The sequence below is a fragment of the Lepisosteus platostomus genome, chromosome 1 (assembly GCF_059453375.1).
Source record: "Lepisosteus platostomus isolate fLepPlt1 chromosome 1, fLepPlt1.hap1, whole genome shotgun sequence".
In the NCBI taxonomy this organism is placed as follows: Eukaryota; Metazoa; Chordata; class Actinopteri; order Semionotiformes; family Lepisosteidae; genus Lepisosteus; species Lepisosteus platostomus.
The window spans coordinates 71,407,281-71,425,451 of record NC_142611.1 but is presented as its reverse complement, the minus strand read 5'-3'; the positions used below and the strand labels follow the sequence as shown (position 1 = coordinate 71,425,451).

General features: G+C 34.4%; 1 protein-coding gene across 4 annotated transcripts in view; it reads right to left on the bottom strand.

Moving 5' to 3' along the window:
• ndst3 (N-deacetylase/N-sulfotransferase (heparan glucosaminyl) 3) overlaps positions 1–18,171 on the bottom strand; it is a 305,314-nt gene that overhangs the window by 193,244 nt on the left and 93,899 nt on the right. For 3 of the 4 annotated variants that reach the window (XM_088636282.1, XM_088636298.1, XM_088636309.1), the window contains exon 3: positions 10,985–11,048. The exons of the other annotated variant lie outside the window; for it this stretch is intronic. The gene's annotated coding sequence lies outside the window, so the exon portion shown is untranslated. The remainder of the gene's footprint in view (positions 1–10,984; positions 11,049–18,171) is intronic. 4 annotated transcript variants of the gene reach the window in all.

The window sequence follows — 18,171 nt, the reverse complement described above, 5'->3', positions numbered from 1 at the left end:
CACTGAAATGCAAAAGACAGTGACTAAAATCAACACTACACAGGGAAATATTAGTGTAGCTGTTTAATTTCTGTTCAATTTTTGTTGAGAACTGATTCAAGACTTTAAACTGATGACATACTGTAGCATGTGCATAGGACTGACATTTTGACTAAACATGAACAGAGATCATTTGGTGGTGATGTCCACAAACACACAACAGGATAACAAATGTATCAAGAAGTCTGCTGATGATGACGTCATCTGGGCCATATTTGTTTATTAGTAAATCCTTTACAGGGCTGGAAACGTGGTCACGTGCACCATTCAGCATGAATGCCATGTCACCAACAATGCCACACTGTTATATTTGAGGAACAACAATTTCTGCCATAGGATTTCAACAGCAGTAATGGTCCATGTCTGCAAAACACATGGACCATGTCTTCAAGAAAGCACAGAACTATCAAGAATGATTTTTTGAAACCATTCTGTCACTTTAGGAGATTGCAGTGCCAAAGCATTAAGTGCTCCCAGTTATTCCTTGGCTCAGGTGCCTGGGGTTGTGGTAATTTACATTCATGTTTAAAAGAATGTTAAAGGCAAATAAATGCTACAGATAAGCATGTGTACGAGAAGTTAGTGTAGAGCCCAAATTACCTCTCTGATAATAATTTGGCAGAATGTATGTAATGTTCATTTCCAAATAACTCCCTTTTTTATCAGTGCCAGTCTCTTCATCTACCGAATGCCGAATCTCATGTTATTACCTTGACTAGTATATAAGGCTAAACCTGAGACGAATTATCACAAACACTTCCACTCTCTTTAAATATCTGAGTGGGACGGTGAACAGTTGACTACACAGACTGCAGCAACCACTTATAGCTGAGGCATGATCGTAACCTGTCTGAAACTAGGTTTTACGAGAAACATTTTGTCTCATTGAATCACCACTGAAAGTAAGCCAACCTATATGCAATTGCACTAGTTCATGCATACTGTACCAATGTGTACAATGGCACCCAGTGCTATTTTTCACCACACTATCATTGATACAGTATGCCTGTTTCATCTGTGCACAGACTTTTGTTTTCCTGGGGTGACTGCAAAACTATTGTATTGTACAAAGTAATTAAATAAACATTTGTTTCCCTAAGACAATTGAGAACAAAAAGATAAATGTGTGTCATGCTTTCAAACGTACTTGACCCTATATGCTTATATGTGGGACTGAAAGCGAGATCTACCTAGTGCTAATATGGAAAACCTCACACAATGTTTACACTCAGAAACATTTTTAATATTTGTATTACACGATTCATGTGGGTAAACCTTACTTAAAGCTTATAAGAAATTGGCAAAGTTGTTAAAAATGTTTTAGTGTTTAGAAACATACTGTTTAGAAAGCAGGCCCAAGCCTCTATTTCTGCAATCTTAAGATTAGAAACACATTTCATTAGACCTTTTTCCTTCCTGTTAGGGATCTATTCATGATGATACGAGTGCATCTCCCACTGTCTTTGGCTAGCTGTGTTAACAAAAGAAAAGGTTGCTGCTGGGAGATGATGTATGGTGCCTATGATGAGGTTCTGTGGGAAGCTAGAAAGAGTTTGTGTTTTTTTTCCCAAACACCATTCTCAACAAATCATGCTTATATAAAACCAGAAAACACTTTTGATGGTACTGACACAGTCCAAGTGTTCTGTTTCTTAAGAAATGCTTGACTGCTAACAATTCAAAGAAGAATAGTTATACATGAGAATAATATTTCAAGATTCACAAGAATAACCTTTAGCAAGTTGTAAAAAAAATCTCTGGAATCTATTGGAATTTATTCAGCATCGGGGCTCTACTTTTTTCTGAAAATCTCACCTCATAAACAAATGTTTTCCGAAACCATTCTGGTATGATATTCTTCTGGAACATTCTTCAACAAACTTAAATTAACTTAGTACAAAATACATACTTTGTCACACAATTCAAACAACACTTTTCGTGCTAACAATGGGAATCCTTTTTTCTTAGGTTTGTGCATCCCTACAATGTCCTCCAGAATTATGAACAAATAATATGTCATTATGAATTCTGAACAGAAAACATCACATAGCAGAATATAATAAGAATAAGAATAATTGTTCATAATTGTTGTTCAGATGTGTGAAGAAGAAGCCACAGCCAAAATGTTGTGTTTCCTTTCTTCTCTTTTCAGCATGGAATAAGCTTTTACTTGTTCCTTTATAGCCTACGCATGCTGACGCGGCTACCTACTTGAACTACTATAATAATACTTTGACCTGTGCAATGATATTTGCCATAAGACAAGATGGTATCAAAGAAACAAGATGAGAAAACAAGGTTACAATTATTCACACTGCTACGTGTGCTTTTAAATAAAATTCAACAAAGACAGATCTATAGTAACATTCTGTTCTTTGGAAGTGCAATGGAAACCTCCAAGACTATATTGAGACCTCTGAAGTTTTCCCTTGGGTATAAAAAGAGGTGAAACCATGCATCATCAGTACCATACATCATCATCATCATAGTTAAAGTCAGAGAGATCTTTGTAGACTACAGGCAAATGGTCACTGAACTCCACAAGTTGGAGAGCGGTTATAAATGTAATTCACAAAAGCTGAATCTATGATTTTCTACTGTACTTTTCATATAAAAAGAATAATGTTACTGGTAACCTTAGAGGAATGTTTATAAATTCCCCCTCAGTAACCTACAGGAGACATGTAATCAGTGTAAGCTCTGCCAGAGAATGGTTTATAAAACACTAACTATAGGAGTATGAAACCAAATTCCATGCAACTGATCGTTATGGCAACAATAAACATGACTCTTGAGTTTTCATATGACTTCCTCTGAGCAATACTATTATGATTACTGTATAACATTTATTGAATTTTTAAAAAACAAAATTTTATCCAGTCCATAAACTATTGTTTTTTTATGTTTATTGTACCTTTTTCATCAGGGGTATAACTAAATCTGTAAACGTATTTATCATTTATATGTATATAGTCACAAGATGAGGAGTGGTGGCGTATTATAGCTAAAAGTAAATACATATATATTCCTCGAATAATTTAAAATATAAAATAACTAACCATTAATATCAAGAAAACAAAAAACACTAAGGAACACTAAGGAAGCAAAATACAATATTTTATTTTTTTCTTCTTCTCTATATATGGCCCATGAAAGCAGGCCTTATACAGTCCAAATACATTCTCCTCGCCTTAAAAAGGACCAACATTCTTGGAGATAATAGCAGTTTCTAAACAACAAAAAGATCTTTCTGACACTGATACACAATTACAAGAACTGTATAACTAAACTTGTCATCCCATCCCGGAGACACAAACTCCAGATGGCAGATACTGTACATCCCTGTATTTATCACCCTATATATACATCCAGGACGACCAAGCGTCAGAGAGAGACAGCTGACGTGGGTCTATACACAGCCAGTCTCCCAAGAACAGCCAATAACATTTTAGGCCATTCCAATCCCAAGATACTGTAAGTCTCTCCCAACCTGGGATTCTGAAACTGCAATGTGTTAATGAATCATCTTTGTTTTCTTGCATTGTTTTCTGCCCTATCCTGGCCAAATGTTACTATATGATAAATGGCTATTTAACAATCCATTATTGTTAAATAACCAGTATATTCTTAAAATTAAAATGTTACCTTTGTCTACTTTTATCTCAAAATATCTTGTTCCACACTGCTGTGTGTGCATACAGTATCTTCTCTTACACGTGCAGTAGTTGGAACAATTCCAGCTGAGTATTTGAAGTGTTAGCCTTTTAGTCATGGCTGAAAAGCATTCTAGTAATAGGAAATGCAAATAAATTCTAGCTATTAAAGTGAAGTTCTACCAATTCTATGAAATTCTAGGAATTATGTGAATTTCTATACAACAAAAATATTTTATTTGCAATGTTCTTGCGTGAATTAATTTTATTATCATACTGTACAGTATGCTGTTATAATATTGTAATAGGGTAACTTTGCACTATAACAGTAGTGTAACAATGATAATGATAACAGCTGTAAATGTGTACATTCCATATTAAAGTCTGTCTTACATAGATATTGAATTATGCATGATAGTCCAGAACATTAGCATGATGTATTTACACCTTGAATAACCAGCACTTTTGACTACATGGTACTGTATTTGTCATTTTCCAAGGATGCCCTTTTACTGTAGTTAAGTTACAGTTACATGTTTAGAAATAAGTGTAAATGTGCAAATTCCTTAATGTCCCTTTTATCTAGCTATCCCAGATATAATGGTGCCTGGGGGTAGACACTAATTATTACAGACATTATAAACACCCTCTAGCATGCAACAGTTGCATTTAATAATGATAGGAATCCATATTTCATCCCCAATGTCCAATGCAAAATTTGAAATGAAAAAGGCACTTGACAAAATCCAGGGACATTAGCATCAGCATGTTAACAAACAGTTAAGGTTTTCTTCAATTTTAAAGAAAAAGCATGAAACATTGGTAATGTTGTGCAACCGTAGTGGTCACAAGAGTCCTGACATTTATAGTACTATTATTTGGCTTTCTCTAAAGCACTCCTGCATTCTACTGCACCCACTGCTGACAAGCCATTTTAAAACTCTTGACATAATGCATAGCAAAGCAACTTAAGAAAAATATAGCTGAATTCCAAAAGAATGTCCCCCATGTTAATTAGCTATGGTATTAAAGAATTTAGCCAAAAACAGAATGGGTGCCTCAGCAACATGTTAAACACAATATGTAAACTGGGAGGGTAAGTGTTAATTTTTCCTTTAATTATGTTTTCTGATCCTTCTGTTTGGTAGCAACAATTTTTATTAAACTTTGACTGTGTTAGGAATACAAAAACCTTCAAAGAGTTGCTTCTATGGCATAATTGTTATTTTTATAAAAGAGTAGAATGCAAATAGCGGAATCTCTTTTATTATCAATTGCAATTTATTAATTTAAGAATTATATACAATTGTACAATGTTAAAATGATGGAGGCAATGCTGACCCAGAAAACTGATGCATCATGTGAGCAACATACAAAAGCCAGGCATGTTAACAACATACTTTACAATACTGTTGTTAAAGAGTCCGAAGATGTACTGAGATACGATCGCTTTTATTGGCCATATACAATTTCTTGAATTAGGAATTTGTCTTTTCGCATACCCCAACTTGCTCTCCATGAGAGAAGCTTGGGGTCAGAGTGCAGGGTCAGCCATTAATACGGCTCTCCTGGAGCAGTTGGGGTTAAGGGCCTTGCTCAGGGGCCCAAGGGAGTAGGATTCCTCTGCCGGCCGTGGGATACAAACCAGTAACCTTCCAGCCACAGGCACAGATCCTTAGCCATAGAGCCACCGCACTGCCCAGATTGTGTATCTTACAATTAATTAATATATTTAATTCATGAGTAGAATTAGCTCAGATGTCAAGATTGTACCAGTGTCAGCTACCTAGTTTTCATCCATCCACTTTCTAACTGCTTAAGCCCATACAGATAAAGGAGAGCCTGAGCCTATCTCGCCATGCAACAGGCACAAGGTGAGCCCATTGCAGGGTATACACACAGAGGTAAGCACGCACACGCTCTCAGCAGGCCCAATTTTCCCAGAAGCCACTTAACCTACCAGTATGTCTTTGAACTGTGGGTTCTGACTTAAATGAATGCTCCTCCCAATTCTACAGAAGGAATATTTGTTTCTATTTGCCTCACATCCTCAAGACATGCACTGCCCAAATGAAGGCTGGAAATTACACTCTTTCTGAACACTTTAATTCTACCACATCAAAGCTGTGCTGCTACAGTATCAACTACTACAGAAAGGAAACAGAACAAAGGGGATGAAGCATAGGTTCCCAAAGTGCTACACGCCCACTGACCAATTTTGAGCTAATGTGCATCTTACTGTTCTTTAATGAAAAGAAAAGCATATCTTTGCAGCAAGGCAATTCTCAGGATGCCCACTTTATCATCCCCTGTAATATAAAAGATTTATACTGTCAAACATGGCAGTTCTGGAGCAGATGGGTTTTCTTCCCTTACATTTTCTATAATCAACAGTACTAGTTTAATACCCCGCCCCCAATCAGTAGCATTAGGTGAAACATGAAACTGGGCTGCAATCTGTTAATAAGTGTAGCTTTCATTTGCTCTTGTCATATGAGATTTCTTGTCCAGGAGCCATACAGTTTGCCATATACTTAAAATGGTATCATTTCCTATAGTTTTACAGGCCATGGGACTCCATAGCACATTCTGGTGTCTGATAACAAATGACATAGTAGTAAGTCAGTATAATAAGATAGTGTCACAATTAATTTGTAAACTAAACATTTCTAAACAAAAACCTTTTCCTGTTTTATATAATTGTTTCCAATTCTGTACATCGTAACATTGTTATCAATGTCCTTCACCATTCGTTATATATTGAAGGGAATATTTTTTTTACCAGGAATTAATGATGTTTTAGTTGAGATACTCTACAAATGACTTCTACTTAACTGCTTCATCTGGTTTTACATTCCTTTTCCATGCACTATTGTGGTGTTCCTGTTTAGTAACTGAAAATGTCTAGAAATGTTCTACAAAGAAAAAAAACAATACTCATAAATTTTATATGAGTATTGTTTTAACAGCGTAACAGTAACAGTACTTCAACTTTGGTGTAACAATAGTTCAAAACCCAACATCTCACATCTACATTTTTCTCAAAAAGAATGGATGTATAAAACATAATAATATAATAATAAAAAATGACCCATCTTATTGAATTTACTAAAACTAATCATACATTTTTAAAGTGTAATCAAAATGTCATTACCAAAATAAACATTTATGGATGAAAGAAGTAAAATGTCACCTAGAACAATGATTGTATACACCCCTCTGAGTCAATACCTGGTGAAAGCACCTTTGGTTTGAATTAGCGCTGCTCGTGTTTTTGGATGAGTGTCTACCTGGACAGATTCTAACAGAAAATTTGCAGGTTCTAGTCACATTGACTGTTGTTTTGCTCACTTACAAATCTTCAGATAGAAGTCACCTTTCAAGTGGATGAAACCTGAAAACTCTTGATATAAACATGCACATTTGCGTCAGTCTTTCACAGCATTTTGTTTGACTAGCTGCATTGTTGTACATACAGTATAGGTGCTTGTCTAGATTGCAACAGTGATTGTGATTACACGCCAGAAAGGTAGTCCATACCACAGGATCAACTCAAACCATTGATGCTTTGGATAAACTGCACTTTTAACAACCTATTAAATCCTCCCTATTGTCGGAATATTACCTCAATTGATTGTCATGTCCTTGAACCCTTGGAACATAGTCCTTAAATTTAAAGCTAAAGTTTTGACAGAGATCATAAGCTCTTGGATGATATCAAAGAAATGATATGGATTGCATTTGTTGAAAAGTGGATGTTTACACAGAGAGGTAAATAAAATGTCCACTTCTTTTAGGAATTACCTCAATTGTTTTAAACATCCTCAACAATGCCAGTTGGACTACTTAATATAAATTAAATTGCCACAGTGTTTCTTCACACTAAAATAAAAAGGAGCTTATTTCTGCCAAACTAGATAGGAGCATCCTCAGTCAACCTTTGTAATAGTTACCAGAAGGTGTCAGGAGATGTCTCCTATGAACTTAACATTCAGATGGTAAAAGAAGTCCAAAGTCCCCTCAGTTCCACATTGGCTTGGGCATTCACTTTGGCCACCAATCGAGTGATAAATTGCATGGTTATAAAGTAAGGACACCTGTCACCACCCTTCTGTGCACTTGCTGTAAAACTAAAGGAAAGTAGAGCAGGTGACATCACTGTTAGCACAGCATGACAAATAGAAAGCTAGAGAAGTGCCCTGACAGCCTGAATGTCTTTCTGCACTACACACCTAAAGGCAGATTTAGAAGATCTAGCAATTGCAGGTCGGAGATTTCCTAGTTACCAAGAAATGTCAGAAAAAGGTCTGGACAACCTCAAAAGAAGCATCACTGAGAATATTCTCTTCAAGTTAAAAAGCCTTTCCGTATCTTTATTTCAGTTGCTTGTGAACGTTTTTAAAGTCAAAAAGTGTGTGGCTTCCTGTCTTTCTGCAGAATCTCACAACTGTTATGGGAAGGTACACAGTGGGTAATCTAATTAACAGATATTTGAACACGACAGTAATGTGATGTATTTCAGTGGGATCTTCCAAGCATTAATTGGCACTCTAAATAATTCTGCCTCTCTTTTTATAGCATTATTAGTTCTTAGGGAAAGCTAAACTGTTTATAAAACAATGTTTTTGATGCACTGTGTACAAGATCAGCCTATCAAAAATAACTGTAATTTTTTACTTTCTCCCAAAAAATAATTATACTGTATTTAACAACAAAGTTACAACAAATGCAATACATAAAAGTTCTAATTCCTTTTTATTGTTTAATGGATTAAACATACACATTGGCATTTGAGTATCAATACAAGTAAATTTACACTTGATGTTGCTTCTTGATGTTGTTGATGATGCTGTAGGATAGCATAGAAACATTAATTAACTTTGTAGAAAATTACAAAAGTCCAGTTCTTAAATCTATAAATTATTTTAGATAACAATAAGATTTCATGATCAATCTAAAAGTTACATGCATTTGAGAAATGACATATTATTGTCCACAAAGAACTTACTGTACATGTCTCATTTTCTCAAATACGTTGCTTTTCCTGAATTACACTAATTAGCATATCATTATTATAGTATCATTTATGAATCCTCATAAATTTATTTTTGGCCTTATTCATTGCAGGAGAATAGTTTTTAAAAACAAAGCTTTAATAACAAACTTTAACCTAAAAATAATTGATTGCTAAACATTAAACAAAGCCTTGTACAGCAGTATCTCTTCCATAGAAAACATTTTTAGACTCGTAGAAAATGTTTATTTTCTTTGAAATAATATAAAAGGTTAAATGGTTAACTGGTTAAATGTGAGCTTTATTATGTTTAAAAAACACAATGTAGCAAACACTGTTCAAATTTCAATATTACAAAATACCTATTAGACTAAGCACCTTAAGATGGGGGTGCAGAAAGTTAACATTATGCATGCTGAATACCACTGAGACAAGTACTGTACTTTCTCATTTGCTAACAGTTACCTTTGAGACAAGGTTAGTTAGTACTATATCTTTGAAGGCAAACACAACACATTGTGGTGAGTTCTAACTAATCTGTATCTGACCTGTAAGGCATGGTTGTGGTTTTTATATGTTTGTGTAGGAGGGAGGCTATATACAGGCACTGAAGGTGTGGGAGGCTGGGTGGGTACGAATATCTAAGATAGCAAACTCCACTTCCTATCATTGTGATACCCAGTTCTAAGACTGAGAAACTTTTAAACGTGTTGTGCAACCACGCTCAAAACTGGTTAAGGGTTGAGTGAAGTTGAAGTAGGAAATGAACCCACAGAAAGATGTAACCGCACATAGCATCTAAGAGGGTTTTAGTGATGTCTGTGAAACATATGATAGATTCATCCTGCAGTTATGTACAATACTTGCACACGGAAGAATTTATGAACAGATTGGTAGGTTTTCTCAGTACCCACATCTGTAAGTTTTAAAATTGGCCAGAGTGGTTGTGCCATGATGGTTACAGGTAATGAAAATCAATTTGCTCAAGTTGAAAAAAAAAACACCAAATCAAGTAGGTAACAAAAAAGAAGATCTAATAATGGTGGCATGTTACATTATTACAAAAATGTCATTTTGAATACAAAGACTTGTATGTCATCACTGTAGATAAACTTATGACTTGCTGTGACATTTCAAAATGTACTCAAGAAAAAAAAAGCTAGTGATGTAGGTCAAATAAAGGAAGATTCGAAAATGGCAGCACCATATGTTATTAAAAACATACAGTATGTTAAATGTTATTTTGAATTAGTGTCTTAATAGAACTCATGTGTCATAACCACAGACAAACTACATGCTGTAACATTTTAAATATGACATGAAAAGAATAAAACAAATTCAAGGTGTGATAGGTTTAACTTTCAACAGCAATACTACAATTACTACTACCATTAATAACAGTAATAATTAGAAACAATATAATATTGTCTTTGAGAATGCTGTCACTATGCAGTGCATTCATGGTAAGAAGTTAAAACACTCCCACTTAATATACATCAGTTGAAAAAAAACGTTTTCCAAATGAAAGGGCATGTGAGCTTTCCACAAATTCCAATAATACCCTTGAACGGGCCTGCTATCAAATTAATTACAAACCACTGAAGACTGAATTCAACTGTTACGTAAAAGACCTATCAAGAAGAACAAATTCTTACTTTTCTGACAGCATATTAGAAAGCTAATTTTCAAATATATCCAATTATCACAAACTATCTTGTGTATACTGCAATGTGTATACATCCTTGTCATATTAATTTAAATGTCTGAAAAGTATATTTTTATACCATCTCATTGCTTTGGAAGAAAGAAGCAAGACCATCTGGTTTAATTTATGGATTCAAAAATACATCTGGATAGGAGAAAAAATGTGATTTTCACTCACATGACAAGCACTACCATTTTTAAATTCCATATGAATGAGGAACAGATTTTCACAAAATTTAAGAAATTATTTTATTTTATTTTTTTATACATCTATACATACATTATATATCTTTTTACTATTTTAGAATTGTAGTAGTTCTCATTCTTATGATAAACAGCCTTTTAGAAAAAGCTACTTGCTGTCTCTCCTAAAAAGGGGATCTCTAGACTATCTGTCTAATTTCAGTTTTAAAACATCTGTTACAATAAGGATTTGTGAAATATATACTGAATATATTGTTCTAAATTTCTAAATGTAGTGTTTTTTGCACTAAATTCATTTAACCAGAAATGAAATTAAAAAAACATTCATAATACAATCATATCAATCGTTTAGTAATTTTTTATGACTTACCACTTAAAGAGTTGACAAAGTCTGTTGTTCTGTGCACATAGTGTCCATTCAATTGAGTGTTTTCCTTGAACAGAAAAAAATAGGAGTTCACAAACCAGTTATCGACATTCACACTTCATATGATATTATAATAATCTAGTGAGTTTCTATATGAGTGTCAGGATGTTCCCTTTACCTAATTCAATTGTAAAATACAGGTATTATTATATCCAGAAAGCCTGACATTCATATTGCTATATATATATAATCAGTGTCTGGTGTTTGAGTTGAAAATGGCAATCTTAATATTTATAAGAAGAAAATACATAGACAATATTTTAAAACAACAAGATAATACAGAAAGAGCAAAAGAGTTGACCACGACCTTAGGGTAACAATGATTGCTTGGTTTTTGATTGATGGCAACCTGTATGTAAAAGACCCGTTCCTGGAGTATGTGATGTTCTGCTTCTGGAGTAGCAGACTATTCCAGAGGAACAAGAAAACTAGTTCTGTATGGGACTAACCACATCCAAGAAGGCAGAGGATCATCACACCAGGCCAGGACAATATCTATGTGATCCATTTACAATCAAACAAAGTTAAGAAGGAGGTGAAAACCTAATCTCACCCACTTCCCCATATATCTATAGTCTACTGTATATAGTATATAATGTTTCTGACTTCCTTAACCATATATCAGGAATATGCAACCTCCTGGTGGAAGTATTCCTCCTTCTACCTTGTCTTTGTCCTTGAAGCAGCTTCCTAGATTATCATTCATTAAAACGTTGAAGAGGAGGCTGGAGAAATGTCTGACTGCCCCATACAGTGAGTTACCTCAAACCTACTAATTCTCAATTGTTTTCTTAATTCGTTTTGGACTAAACTACTGAAATAGTATCATAAATATCCCAAATAAGTGTGTGTAATCTAAATGTCAGAGTTCCAGAGTTTCAAAGTTGTCCTTGTTTCTGAACAGTAATCATATGTGAAATTAAAGACATCCTTTTCAGCAACTTAAAATAATACATTAGATCTATAAATACATGTACATGCAATGCATTCATATTTTTAAAATTCAATTAAACTATTTCACTTCTAAGTATCAGTGTATAAACATTGTACAAAGTAGTAAATGCCTGAACGAAACCTGTGTCATTACTGTGTCTGTGGTTTTCAAAGCAATTAAATATCTTTTGGAACTCCAAACTAGCTTGCTCTACATACATTACTTTAAAATCTAACAGTATTTTTGTTTGTATGTTTTATTGCTTCCATTCCCCCATATTCAATCCATTAGGACCGGTGAGGGTCATGGATTACTGTTGCTTATCTAGTGCAGTTTGTTTTGCTTTTATAGAAATGGTGTAAAAATCAGCAATAAAAACTGAACACTGAACATCAGAGCAATATTAAAATTAAAAAACTCAGTTTATTTATAGGAATATTAAGTTCTGTTAAAATTCAGATCACAAATATTGCATATATATTAAAGTAGAAAACTATTAGAAATAATTTGAGATTTTCTTTGGGAGTCAGATCTCTATGGGGTTTTAGAATGATAAGAGGAGCTGTCTTACCAATACATAGTTTTATGCGTTTTATTGTGCTTTTACAACCTATCACTTGGAAAATCTGACAGCCTAGAGATTCTTCCTGAAGTGTAATTAATCTCATTCATTAGGGCCATCCAGCTAAAAGTCACCAAGCTGTAATGTTTCATAGTTGGATGATGGCTCAGCTTATCAAGTAACTGGAGGTAAAGATCTTGTCAGCTCATCTCCATCTTCATTTATCTAAAGCAGCAAAGGCTGTCTGACAGAGACATATTACAATATAAGTCATACTTTGAAGGCTCTGTGGAGTTTTGTGTTACTGCTGCCTGAGCTGCATAAAACGGAAAAAAAAATGAAAATGTTCAATGCTTAATGCAGATTGGGTAGTGAGGAAGCAGAAAGGATAGATATTAATATGAATATTAATAAATGCGTTAGAATCAAACCAGCAAAATACACATTTTAAAGTGAACACATGTACGCCATTATAACCTATGCAGAGACTCAAGCAGCAATTAAAAACAAAGTAAAAAGGTAAAAAATGTGGATTGATAAGAAATTTGAAGTATTAATATTTAGTATAAAAATGTGTGTGTTAACTTGTGATTCATGCATTAATTAACCAAGGAAGTAAATCTGGCTATAAGCCTGTTACATAACTACTGTATTCTCAATCAATAAACCTGTAACTGGGTACACTAGACACAAACAAAAGTATTGTTTAGGGCCCTGGATTCTACACCAGATGGCTGTGGGGTGAAATCCTGGGTTGGATCCTACTGTTCCACCCTGGAGTAAAACTAAAATGGTTCACTCCGATTGTTCCGGAAGATACCTTTCTGTAGTTCTCCAGGTTCTCATTGTAAACGAGCATTTGTTCTCCGTTGACTTTCCAGGTAAAATAAAGGAATACACATCTCTATATACAACTCCCACTGCTTCCAACAGTGGAAAAAAAAAATCTTCAGAGCATCACACCCTGAAGTTTTAATTCTCACTGATTGACTTGGAAACATTCCAAAGGCTTCTATCAGACCTTTAATATTTCCTTTACTTCTTTTGATCTAACCATATCCTCATTCATATTCTATTTTAATCTCTGGGATTCAAGAATCCTGCATCTGCGTTATTGGGATCGCACTCACATTCAAATCATACCTCTACTCTATCTTAATTAGGGTTTAACCAAGGTTATAAAAATACACTATTATTACAAGCATTATTATGATAGCATATCACTATACTGTATAAAGTGAGTTGCCATGGAAGCAAAATACTCAAGGTGCATTATTTTCCCTAAAGCACCTTACAATTTTTAGCTGTCCTCCTGGCCAAGATGGCTGACCGGATGGGATGGCGAACACCAGCAATCAATGGAGCAGAGACGAGCTGTGTACTCAGCCCCAGCCTATATAAGCAGAACACCAAAGCAGGGAAGTAGACAGAGACTGAACCAGGAAGGCACAGCGAACTAGAGATACAGACGGCAAGTACAAAGAGCCAGAAAGGCAGAATTGGAAGAAGGAAAATTAGACTGGAACTAAAAGCCGCTGTGCTGAGATAAAAGGCATTGTGACAGCACAGAAACTGTTGCACTGGACAGCAGATACAGTAGTTTAAACCCAGATAAAAAAGTCATAACCAGTAGCTCACCAAAGGGCTAGGGTTCTTTGCTCTTCATTATTTCATTTAATGGTGACTGTTATATTACACTTGTAAATAAATTGCACTTTTTTGTGCTGGGGTGTGTCTGTGTCAGGAATCTATTTAAGATACTGTGCCTAAGTATGGACCACCCTATGCATCATCATAACAGTATATATATATTATATATATATATCAGTAATGTTTAATGTTTTGCCTAATTAATAAATTACAAAACATTCAAGTCTCTTATAAATGTAATACTTTTTTAGACATACCTTTTAGCAATACCCCATTCATTTGATGGTTCTATCCAATCATCCTTACAGTAACTGCAAATTACTGCAATTTTTTTAATTATTAATTAAAAAAAACACTCCAATTCAACACTAAACATCAAGAAAAGATCTTTCTTTCAAGCGGTTCCCAAGTAGTCTATTTCTGTGGTTGTAGCTGTAGCTGTATTCATTATTTTTATTTAAAGTAATACATTCTATAAATTAATATATTTCTACAGTCAAAAGGTCTTTAAAACTTACAAATAAAAAAAAGCTTACTTTATGCTAGTCATCGTTTATTTCAAATGGTAAAAGTTAAAACAAGGTAAACCCATCTTTACATAAATACTGATAAATAAGTCTTAAAAACTGTGGGAGTATTTTAAATAGCAAATTTATGTTTCAACAGTAGTTTGAATTGAAATATATTGTTTGTGACCCAAGCTGTATGATCCTAGAAAATCCTAGGAAAAAAAAGAATTGGTACAACAGCCAAGGGCTTGTCTCCATTGAGGGTAATTACAGAGCAAGGTGGCCTCCTTCAGTATTTAATTGCATGAAAAGTTACATACTAGGACAAAAGCACTGGGAGTTCTGAGCTAGATTTACAGACCAAATTATAACTACTCAAGGGAAAATGCTGAAAAACAAAAAATACTTAATTTAGTAACTTTGTAGCCTGCAACTAGACATGCATCAGCCTCTACAGCTCACTGGGTTGTTTGTTTTGGTTTTGCTGCAACAAGGAAACTAATTTTACCCTCCCCTTTATGACCTTAAAAAATGTATCAGCAAATAAAACACCTGTTTTAATCTCTCTTGATAAATTCACTATTATTATTTCCCTTTTTGCCAGACCACAAGCATAAAGTCGATTTCACTCCAGTTAAAAATGAAAATACACCCCTTGAGCTAAGATTATTTTGTATCCATTTGGCCTGCTTCAATGTCCTTTTGACCTATCCTAACTCAAATGCTTCTGTTACAAACAAATTCCCTGTTGCATATCTTCATGTTCTGTATACATTATATTCCTTCTAAGTTATACTGAAACACATCCCTAGGCAATAATTTAATCTTCATGCTTCATCTTTCAAACAGTTAATAAAAACTTTTTATATTCTTTCAGTGTAAGAAAACAGGGGGCCCATATCAGCTTGAATACAGAAGAAACAGTGAATGTTTTCTCCAACATATGTTCATGCTCCCCTCTAAAAATTCTGTGGTGCATTACCAGAATGAGGAAGGCTATCTTCATTTTAGGCAACAGCATGAAGAAAGCATGTCTGAGTTTAACACAGTCTGACATCTCCAACTATGATTATATTCCTGTATCCACCCACCACTTCAAAGGAGTTCTTACTCACTTCACTGCTTCAGGAAACTAATTGCATTTTCCTGCTGATTGGAAAAACAATATTCAATATATTGAAGAACTCCTGAGATGGGATTTATATCTCAGACACTTGTGTCACATTCTTCTATTTAAACTACTACTGCCTTTTCTTAATTTGATAAACATTCAATGGAAATGAATAAGGTGCTGCAGAATGACATTTTCCTTTGACCCCCAAGAGTTCGGTGGTGTTATAATGAGAATTCAACTCAATCATTCGGGGTCTTAATTCATATTTGAGTATGTGTGTGTTAGGATCCCAGCTTGAGATATGTCCCCTCTGCAGTGCAATGCTTTCCTACAAAGCTGATTTATCCTCCTGCTGTGATTCTTGCAACATACTGGGAGATGATTAAAAAGAAGAAGGGATAAGAATAATATAAAATTTTGAAAAATTATGTATCTTTTAATCTTTATGGAAACGCAGTTTAAACATTTCAAAACGTGGCCTAGTAGATGCGTATGTAGATATGTATGCTTTATAATGTATTAAAAGTTCTAAACTGCACAGACAGTTTTGAGGGGGCAGATTAAATATAAGCCTTTAAGTAACCAGAGAATATGTGCATCTTTTCCACAGCTGAATCAGAATCCCTAATGAGCAAATGACACTACATCACTGTTCTTTCAAGATATTAGTTTGTTGTGTTTCTGCTCTGCCAGTCTGAGTTCTAGAGTTGGGTTGTTCAATCAGTGTCCATTTTGTTGTCAACTTGCCCAGGGCATTCCTTTCTTATTGTGATCAAAGGAGACAATTCAATTCCAGCCACCATTCCACACATGCTAGATATAATTCTAGTAGTAGATGGCTGCTTGTGGCAATGTGATAGAGAAATAAAGCAGTTTATAGACAGCATGTTATCTGGAACAATTATGGAACTGAGGAAGGCACACACCTAAAGAAACAAATGCTTACTGACCCCTCTTACTGAAAACTTGCCACATTTATTTTGGACACAGTAGAAGTCATGATACATTGCTAAATAAATTTTTTGGCCATTGTGTTAAAAAACCCAGTGCATCCATCCAAGAAATATATACACCACTTTTTACTACAAATTATGTAAAGGGCAGATAAACAGGGCTATTGACAACTGTACAGATTTTTATATCCTGTACATCAATTTTAGGTTTTAACAGGGTACATGTGTGTGTACTATTATCTAATAGTATGTCAGATACTTCAATATATAAATTAATTAATTGTCCCTCAAATCATTTGTGAAATAAACAATTCCTTGATATCTGAATCTCAGCAGATATAAATATATTATTTATCAAAAGACTGATTATTATTATATTAGTTTTCTTACTTCTGGATCTGGTAATCTTTAAAAAGTGCAAATTCATTAAACAGGATGTACTTTTTATTAGGATGTACTAGTTTCATGGAATTGTGAATATAATGTAAAAAACAGATTTATAAGAAGTCTGTGTTTGGTAAATCTGAATAAAAAACCTGTGTGCTTATACATAATTGGTTTTTAATATTCGTCTTTCATGGACTGATGTTGTGCCCTTAAAACATACCCAAACATAGAAACAGTTATGGCAGACTGAACAGAATTAGTATCCAGAGTCAAGTTACTTTTAACCTTCCTTATGAAATTGGGGGAACAGTTCTTGCATTTCCTTCAAAGAAATTCCACTTCCATTTACACCTCATATTCTCACATTTGTACAGTAAGTATTAAACCCTGGTACAGAGTCAAATGCATAACGACAATGTGAAAACAAAAAGTCCATTCAAAACAGCCTTTTATTTTGCATTCTGGACCATAAGCTTTTTTTCTGATAAGAGCACATGCACAACTATTCTGAAGCAGCAGGTAAAAAGATAACTGAATGCACAGCTCAGGTAACTGTGGAATACATACAGTTACTGTGTTCATGGCTGTATTTTCCTTGTAATTGGGGGTATATTCTCTTATTAGTTAAATGGATTGATTAGATAATTATTTAAATTAAGCAAACTGGAATCTCTATAAAGATCTTGAGAGGTTTATGATAATAATGCATCATTATAAAAGAAGCCATAAAAATTGCATAACCCTAGTTATATGATTTAAATCTAAGTCGCAAAAGCCACTGTGCACAGTTCTCAGTCTTGTATTTGTACATTGGGTTTCATTTGTGGAACCACCAGGAATAAGTACTGTATACTGCATGTCAAAAAAAGACTGTGTGAACGCTGTTCACATCTGGTTGCATCTGAGTTCCTTAAGCTGTTGCATGAGAATGGAAGCACTCTGAATCTAATTTCTTGATTTCAGAAAAGGGTTAGGATAAGGTTGGAAAAGAAAAAGAAGAAGCCAGATAACAGTTAATTTT